The sequence below is a fragment of the Mya arenaria genome, chromosome 7, assembly GCF_026914265.1.
Source record: "Mya arenaria isolate MELC-2E11 chromosome 7, ASM2691426v1".
Lineage (NCBI taxonomy): Eukaryota > Metazoa > Mollusca > Bivalvia > Myida > Myidae > Mya > Mya arenaria.
In genome coordinates this window covers 67582232-67592350 of record NC_069128.1, presented here as the reverse complement: position 1 = coordinate 67592350, position 10119 = coordinate 67582232, and the positions used below count along the sequence as shown (strand labels likewise).

General features: G+C 32.1%; 1 long non-coding RNA gene across 1 annotated transcript; it reads right to left on the bottom strand.

The window, feature by feature from the left end:
- Positions 1-678: 678 nt before the first annotated feature.
- LOC128241667 (uncharacterized) lies at positions 679-9795 on the bottom strand. Its single transcript, XR_008262430.1, has 4 exons — positions 9730-9795; positions 7770-7818; positions 6251-6616; positions 679-2695 (listed from the first exon to the last, which is right to left on the bottom strand). It is a non-coding gene; the product is annotated as an uncharacterized LOC128241667 (long non-coding RNA).
- Between the last annotated feature and the right edge of the window lie 324 nt (positions 9796-10119).

Sequence of the window (10119 nt, the reverse complement as noted above, 5' to 3'; positions counted from 1 at the left end):
AGGTTTGCAAAATCTGTTAAGCTGGTTGCATTTTATAATAACTATGACACCTTATCACTTCTTGTGCATTTGTAATAAGTATAAAGCTATACGCAAGCGATATATAATGTTTAAAGACCTTACATGATATCTTTTTTAGAATCGATGAACACACGTAATGAGAAACTTTAAAAGAAATTAGTGGCTTTCATTTATTGTGCGCTCAAAACACGAACTAATTTGTTTATTCAATGATGTGTTGTTGTTTTGTTGTTGTTGTTGTTTTGTATTATGTATGTTTCATAAAAATTAGACTTAAAACTATACTTTATGTTTGTAAATTAATTTGTTATTATTAATACAAGTATAAAATTTGCTTTGATAATATGAGTTTATGTTTGTTTGCCTTAGGAATAGTATATATTTGATATTTTGTAATGTATTATAGATGTAATACTAAATGGTATATTTTTACATTTGTTCATGTGTATAATCATGTTGATGGACGAGGATTTGTTCGTTAAATTCCAAATAAACTATTCCATTATATTCTATTCACCAATCAATTTACTATGACCAAGTAGTAAAAAAGTAAATCAACCCTTTACATCCACACTGACTATATACCACGTGCAAAATTACGTCATATATGCTATGTCGGAAGGCAATATTTTGCTTAAAATAAAGACTTAAATCAAAGATAACTTTTCGCTTCGTACACCATTTTAAATGAAATAAAGGCCAGTCTATGCAGCATAAAGAGCTCCACCTTTGTTTTATAACCGGAGTTTGATGAGGTGATTAGTTTCATCAAACACTTCGACAAACCTGTTTCCAAAACAATGTTTTGACAGTACTCCGTCAGACGGCCGTATCGTGAAAAGATTTGTGGAAGTGTTATAAGAAACTAAACTCTCAATAAAAAATTGGTGAAAGACCGAAGGCGGGGCTCTGTTAGCGGCATAGACTGCGCTATCTTTCATTTAAAGTGGTAAAGACAATGAAAAGTTATCATTGTTTAAAGTCTTCAATCGAAGCAAAGTTATTGCCTTCCGACGTAGCATTTATGACGCAATTTATCACGTGGTATACACACACTGCTCCAGCTAGAGCAAAGAAGAAATCAGGTCAAGCAAGCTCGAGCCAACCATGTATGATGTAATCCGATTATAAATATTTAAAGCGTGAATTTGCCTTCATTTTGAACAATGTCTCCGATTCTAGTTTTCTATCATAAGGTCATAATTAATATACAAAAAAAAACACCATTTTTAACACTTCATCGAATAAAACAAACTTTCTGACAAATTCCGTCATAATAAAATATGGCTGTCTAAAATATTTTAAAACGTAAAAATAGCGAACATTGTTCCGATGTGCTTCTTTTTTTTAAATCTACTTTAAAATAGTTTCACTCTTCTTATTCTTTTATATGGCAAACTATACAGCCTTAATACCGGTGGCCTCTAAACACATTAAAATAGTACATTAGTATTTGATATTTTTATAAACACTCGCTAGTTTAGTAAATATGATATTCACTAGTGGCCCCTTGTTTTCATAGTCCCACAAACGATCATGGCTGTCCGTGATTATATAACTGTGAGTTAATTTAATTATTTGGCGAAGAAGATTCACAAATTATATTTGGTTGTTCTGGCTGTCCGCCGTCGAACTCGTCGATTTCCGTTGAGCTCTTACATTTTTTATTATTAATCAACTATTACGTATTTGGCGAGATACAGAGACAATTGCGGCACCAATACCAGACAATTGAAGACAATATATGCCAGAAATCGCTCAATATCGACCAAACTCGGCCAATATCAACAAAAAACGTCTAATATGAGTTTCCATCGTTTTGATTGGCTAAAAAAAACTCGCCTAATATAGGATTTGAAAAATGGGCCATTTTCATTGGCTGTCGAAACTGGCCTAATATGAGAAATATGCCGGAAATAATTTTTAAAGGTAGCCATTTTGTTTTTCGTTTTCCAACTGCTTTGAAAAATTTGTGCTTCGTATTAACCTATTTGGAATACTTGAACCTATTGAATGATTGAACCACCTTGTACGGTTTGATATTACAGTTGTATTTAACCCGTTTGTGGATTTTACGACTATTACGATTTTGTACACCGACAAAATGGACGACGCAGGTGAAACATTTGACGTTTTGGCAAATGATTTACGAATTTAAGACGAAAAGACATGCTTCCTTACAATGTACAGTGCTTTATTCATAAGTATATGCAATGTCACTCTAAGGATGCATGTCAAAATCAGCAAAGTCAAGTATAGAAAAGCAGACACCATGATTGAATAAGGGATAAATACGGCTTCACTGTGAACTAAAGGTAATTTATAAGAATGTTTTTAAACAAAATGGAAATAGTTAGTTAATAAAATACTTATTAATTAGGTGATTTCATATTGGCCCAGTTATTTGTCATCGGTCATCTGTATTTGCCTGAGCCCGAAAGGCTAACCTCGGACAAATAACTAGGCCAATATGAAATCACCTAATTAATAACATTATATTATTAATTATGTTAAACAGGTTAATTCTTCGTTGGTGAAAACCTACACTGTCTTTTAATACATATGTAAAGTACACTAAAGATCGCCCCAACAACAACAACAACAACAGATGAAATAATTGCTACCGACGCATGCGACAGCGACGCATGACTGTTTTGGCTAGATCCCTCCCCTCCTGAAAATAGAACAATATATGTATATATCTATATCTCCTACTGATATTCAGTATATGTTGGTGTAACAATGTCACCATGACATAATAATAGATAAACGATATTTGTTGATTTAAGTGTAAGATCGTATTTTATTTCACGAGTGTCATAGAAAAACATATTTTAACGAGTGGCAAAGCTACGAGTGAAAATAAAGTCTTTTTTATGATCACGAGTGGTATAAAATACGATCTAAAACTAACATTAACAAGTTTTCTTTTTCTTTTACGCGTATTTTCGGAGTTTTATAGAATTTTGATTTTTTTCTTAATAACGCCCTTTTTTAAAAGTGTGTTATATACGCCACTACCCGCGGGGTGCCCCTCATGCAAAATTTTAGCTGTCAATTTTCTATTTCCGGTTTGTTGAGAAAGAGTTCTCTGATATTCTGTTTTATAGTTTATTATTCGCTCGTTTTTTGGTTCAAATATTTTATGAATAGTTATCAATGAAGATTTATATGTGCATCCATGTTCCAAAAATAACGAAATCAATTTTATTTTAAGCATAGTATAGATATATAACCAAATAACTACGCCGCCATTTATTGAATAAAAACTTGAAAGGTCGAATGAGTTGGCAAAACAACTGCGAATAATCATTGGATATAAAACATTTTTATTAGATTAAGATTGTGTTTCATGATACATGGCTATTCAGTCATCTTACTGTCAGAGACTAGTCTGTTTTGCTTGTAGACAGGTCGATTTCCAGGTTATGATGAGGACCACGCTAGTTTGCTGACAAATTTTAAGGCGTGGGTGGGGTAGAACAAATCTGTAAATTGTTGTGTGAATTTTTCCGGGAAGTTCTTATTACGTATTACAACGACAGATAGTTACACATATACATTTGAACGATGATGAAACATTCTATTTATGTTCGAACAGTTGTTGTCGTCTGTAATTTGCTTGGTATAAAAACAAACGTTCGAACATTCAGCTTCAAGATCAAGAAAACGTTTAAAAACGGGATAACCATTTTTCTAATAAACGGTAAGTTGTCAATTTCCAAATATATCTTTATTTAAACATATGTAACATTTCTTTAAATTTCAAGTATTTCATATGCAAACATTTTCTGTTTCAAAAGTGAAGTTTTCTGTTTTGATCGAGGAGAAGTAACTACAATGGATTTTAAAAGTAGTTCTGAAAGTTGATATTTTCACTTCTTATTTTGCAATTTGGTATATTCACTGTTGTTATTTCACTGATAAAACTCCATATTTCCTCGAAAAGCATGAACGAAAACTGATAATTTATGACATTTGACGCGATATATAGTACCTTACAAATCGATTATTTATACTACCTATTTGAGTTTTATTGTACAAAATTTAAAAACAAAAACAGCCATTGGCTCAACAACGACGTTAAAACCTTAAATTCACAATACAATTAAATACATCTTAAACTCAAACTTATACTTTGAGACTCTCTATCTGAGATTGGATACCTTAACATTTGTCGAAATTAACGAATTTGAACGGAATAGGACATTTAGAGTTAAAGGGGGCTTAGGTAGGATAATAAGAGTTTTACATAATAATTGAGTCAGCATCTTTTTAAGGAATGAATTGCGGGATTGATATCATTTTCGGCATATGAACGCAATTGGGCTGGTCAAAGTACGCGTGGAGTCCTTCGGTTTAATTGAAACACTTATGGCAACACTACATTTAACATTTCATAAATTTAACACTTTATAAAATGTTGATTTCAATTTTATGGGACTTGCTGAGACAATACAAACAATAACAAGATGAACAATTTCCATGTATATTTTTATGCAATTGCCGAAAAGCAGTACATATAAGGAATGGAAGTTGAGGTATAAGTATTGGAAAATAACAACGAATCAAAACATGAAAAAAATCATGACATTGGACAACGAATACAAAGTTTGAATTCAAAACGTTGCCACCTTGAAACTTTCCATTTTCGGCCGTTATTAACGTCCATTTCTCGGAGTCATGCTAAAGCCTTTATAAATTGATACAGAATGATTTATTTGAAACACTTTTTTGGAATTTGTTGTCAAGTTGTGTTTACTTCATTTAACTTAAATGACAATGGCATCCGAAGTACAGTATCGTTGAGTGCATACTATACACTTAGGTTACTGTAGGTTTAAATAGTATTTATTCTACATCACATATATATGTGTGTGTCTCAGAGGGCCGAGTGGTTAACGACTTTCTCTTCAAATCCGTCGCCCCGGTTCGATTCCCCAAGCCGGCATGATATTGATTTGAAAGGTTTATCTTATATCAGTTAATGCTATCTTTTTAATTCAATTGATCTGCCAAACATCATTGACAGCGACGCAAATGTTATTTAGAGGTTAATACACGGCATAGGCGGGCCGTTCAGTGATAATTGGCCCGAATGACTCATAATGTCCCGAGACGTAGTGGAGGGACATTATAAGCACGCGGGCGAATTTTCACTCAACGGCCCGGCTACGCCGTGTATTAACATTCCTATTTCGTAAGTTAAAATTTTGCTTTTCAAAGTTTACCTGCAATCCAGTTGTGCATTCTCATTATGTTCTGGCTTGACTTCGATAAGTTAACTCACTCTCAAATTATTTTTTGACTTTTTTAGTAGTTTTTATTACTTAGGGTTTAAGAGTAAAAAATTATTTTTTTCTTTAGTACTTTTTATTTCTTAGGTTTTTAGAGTAGGCTAAACAGCTAAACAACATTTTGTTGTGTTTTTTATGTTCCGATTCCAATTTCAATTGATAACCTTGAAAAATCAACAACGTCTATCCGATTTTTTCTGTACGAATCACTGAAATATGTATGTTCATGTCCCGAATAACTGAATTCAATTCAATACACATGCACACTTAGCAAGAAGAACGACTGTTTGTACTTAAATAAACCAATACCTCTTATTATTGATGTCAACATGTATGAACAGTTACATTTTTCATGTAAATTCAATTTTAATGTTGTTGCCGCTTCCTTTGTTCTGTTTTTTGAATTTCAATCTTGAATAAAAAACGCCGCCCTAACGGTCCATACTGGTTATCAAACACTAGCATATCTTCCTAAACTGCGTTCGCGTTTGCCTCCCTTTAGGATTTTAATAGTAAATATGTTCAAGCAGATCGATAAATGTTGATTATTTAGTCAAGACATTATTTTACAGTCGCCAAAATTGATTTTTAGGCGAATTCACATGCGAACGTTCTACTGGCTGCAAAAAATAATCGAATATGGGCCTAGGCCGCAAAACAGAAAATCGCTGAGTCATGCAAATAATCGCGAAAACCCTGTACAAATGTGTTACTATATATAGTAACATATGCTTTAACCCATGTTATTATATGATTAAAATAATGCGCTCAGTTTTATAATGATGTGAATAATTAGTTGTGCCCCCAATTCAGAAAGTCCTGGACCCGCCACTGTGCGTTCGATACCTGTATCATTTTTATATATATGTTTTTTATTTATAATGGTAAATTTTAATATTAAAATGTCCTATCTAATCAATAAGCTTACTTACTTTTAACCCTTGCACAGGCCCACGAAGCGTTCGAATGTAGCAAATGGTTGTTAAGCATTGCTTTATTCAAACCTCCCGTGTTTGAATTGATCATAAATGTGGTTTCCGTCTCAAACAGAAGTCTGACTATTACAGTGCAAGATCCATACTCATCAATATGCGCCTCATAGTCATCAGCACTCACGTCCGGATAAAGAAAGGCTTCACTAAATTTAGGCTCACAATTTGCAATGAGTTTTTTAACTACATACATGTCGGTACTTTGACCATCAGTTGTTGTCCACGTTAAGGTTATAGGTAATTCTGGTGTATATTCTTGTAAACAAATTGAAACCTGTTCATCTGCATCGGATATTTTCTGAGAGCCTGTTGAGGGTGAAGAGAAAAAGACCTTTTATATTAATATAGACGGGTTACTTTTAATAATAGTATTCCGTCAATTAGATTCTAGGGATCGTCGTTACATTTGGTTTCAATCCTTACTCAAAAATCGTATACAGAAATGCACCTAAATAAATAAAAAACACCTTAGTTTAATATTTCAACAACATATTTGTAAACAATTGTCAAACTTTGAAGGTCAATGCTTGTTACTCAGCATTATAACGAACGCAAAGGGAATTGCATATTCTGTTTGCTTATAAGCCTTCGTATATCCATAATTGTGTGTGTTATTTAATATCGGGTGTGTTATTTTTGCAAGACTTCTTTCACTGATCTGACGAACGATTTTCGCATTTCAATCGAGCTTTAAAATCAACAAATTCAAAAATAAACAACTAAATACAGTTCCGCATATAGTTTTGCAATATGAGGGTGAGTCGTAATGCATCAGAACTGTTTTTTTATTATATATAATCCCAATTATCAGCAGTAACATGGCTTCAATAGCATAGCCAGTTTACTAGCTCTATTTATCTACGTAAATGGTCTTTCCGTCTTTGTTAGGTGGAAATGAGAGCTGATATGCAATTAAATCAATATAACTTTAGGCCAGATTTGTACAGTTCAGCATAGCTCAGGTTTTTTTATATAAAATTTACAACTCTACAAGATGCAAGATCCACTCGGGCTACGTCTATATTTTGGCATATTCTTTATCATTTAAACAATAAGCAGCCGATTGCATAGTCTTGTATAATAGTATAGTACTGTTTTGGTGTTCCTGTTTACAACCAAAAGGTTTTGCTTGTATTAGCGAGTGTATTGTTACATATAAATAATAGATACTTAAATGATATTTTGCTGTATTTGAAACTTGCCTTTTCTATTGGAGTTTGCGTTTACTGCGCAGACCATTGTTGATGTGGTTACCAACCTTATCTTGAATATATCTTAAGGCAGAACCTATATCTATATTATGTAATATATCATCGGTGACCAATATATCATGATTTTATGAAAAGCATAATATCTATTAGATCAATCATAATGGCAATGTTATACGCACTCATGGAGTATATGTGCAAGGTAATTATCTACTTATTAAATGTTTTTACATTATTATGAAATTACAAACCTGCATATGATTGTGTGCTCGTCAACAAAACAACAGCAATGAAACAAACCTGAAACACATATTTTCTATAAAAATATTTATATGAAAAACAATAGAAACAAGTCCAGTAGACGAAATATTAAACATATGCCCCGTTCAATGAAGAAGGACCAAAGCTAAAAAAACCTAACAACATCACAAACATTCTCAATCAACTTACAACGATCTATAACCTATTTGACTTGATCATTTCGAACCAAATCGAGTGTTTAGGAAATAAGTCCGTTGGTATCGGAAACATAATATTTATACAAATGACCTGAAAAAGTCAGGTTCAAACACATCAATATACCGATGGCGCAATGACGGACGTATTAAGCAAGTTTCATTGATTTCAGGAAGGGAGTTTTGTTAAGGTTATAGGATTTGCTTTACCTAATTATTAATTTTCTCCCAGTTGATGCTTGCTCCGATTTAGCTTATATTTTTAATTCTGCTGCTGTAAATAAATGTTGAGACAAGTTTGAAGCTGATAATTTATCACCACGTTTAAACCTAATGGAGACCTGTAACTTTTCAGAGCGATATGCCAAACACATATTTATAAAAATATTTCATGCATGGTTTATAATGTTGCATTTAACTTGATGAGGTTTGTTTAAAATGAAAAAAATGTATTCTATGTATACAAAGCAACATTCTCATAGAATTTAGGAAAACAGTTTCTGAAGATGTTTGTTCATTTGTGTATGAAGGCAAGTCTCTCTGATTTGGGGTCTTCACCCAAAACTAGGACATTTCTAACATCTTTGATTTATTTTAATTTCACTATTCACGATTGCACTTTTATTTTACTATCTATCATGGGATCGATTCTTATAGTTTTGTATTTAATTAGTACTCATTGTATCAAAATATGTGGACATTCAGATTTACTAAAACATATTCTGGTTACCAGTTTCTCTTTTTCTGTTGCGTTTAATGATTATACAGGTTTGTAGGGTCTTCTGATATTTAATTTCATTTTGCTGACTACATGTTAAGTCGTTTTATATAAATGTTATATAATAATACACGAAATTCATTTGTGGTCAAAACTAACAACCTATAACCTTATCATTCATATTTGATAGCTATGACCCCTATTCCTTATAAGGAAGAGTTCTATTTGTCTAAGAAAACTTTTTTTTTCAATCTTGCCAGTCATTATGATGTGTCTGAATTCAATCTTCATTAGCTTTTAAGCAAAACAATATAAAAGTGGACGTGGTCAGTTACGAAGAGAGTGTTCTCTATCCCATGTTGAATCACTTTTCAGAAAGTTTTGATAAGCAATAATAAAAAAATAAACGACGTAAGAGCAATGTAATCAAACAACGAAATTAAGATTGGATACATACATATTTATTTCTTTAATTATAACAGTATTAAACACTTACAAAATATGTTATCAACAATATAAGTAATTAAAACACGCAGCGAAATTCTTAATGAACTTGTATGTTGTAAACAAATTCTAGATGGTTATGTGTAAACATATGTTGACCATTTTAAATTCTTTGTTCTGTTTTTCAATATCGAAATCCAAGCGCTGTGGCCATTATACAATATGAATCTTTGTCGGATTAATTTACCTGTACTGATCTTCTTTAAAGTCTACTTTATATATATTAATTACACGATATACACCTAGCCTTTATTTACATTTCAACTTCCTTGTTTGTTTGCCTTTTGCTTTCTTTTTAATTTGCCTAAATTAGGCTGAATATGCAAATATAAAGATATGTTTTTACTAAATGCGTAAATATCAAATACATTTGTTTATTTGTTTTAAATATCCGACCAATAATAGTTTGCAAAGAAATACGTATAAATATGTCAACACATTGTTTAAATAATTACAAATTCAATTGTAAGCATACTGTTAACAGTTGACATTTAAGTCGGATTATTTAAAGTGAAAATAAAGAATGGCGCTTACTCTCCATACACTTATTATCCTTTAATTTGTAATGACGCAGTTAATTTTCTACCATTTATAGTTCAGTTAACAAGCAATTATATTAGACAAAACGGCTTTCACATACGATCTTGTTCGCATCCTCTTCACAGTGACCTCCCCTTACAATTATCGGAGAACTCTTCCATCAGTATGTTGACTTTCCTAAACTAGTAAATAATAATTTCAATGGAATAGGTGATGATCGAACAAATAAAAACAGCAAAATACTGTAACATATAATTCAGACCTAAATGCATTATAAATTGCGAAGCACCATAATCCAATCAATACAAGTTCATTTCTAAATTGAAGTCGCATTTAAACGAAATTGCATCAGAAGAGTGTGTAAATAGAATAACAGCTTACGCT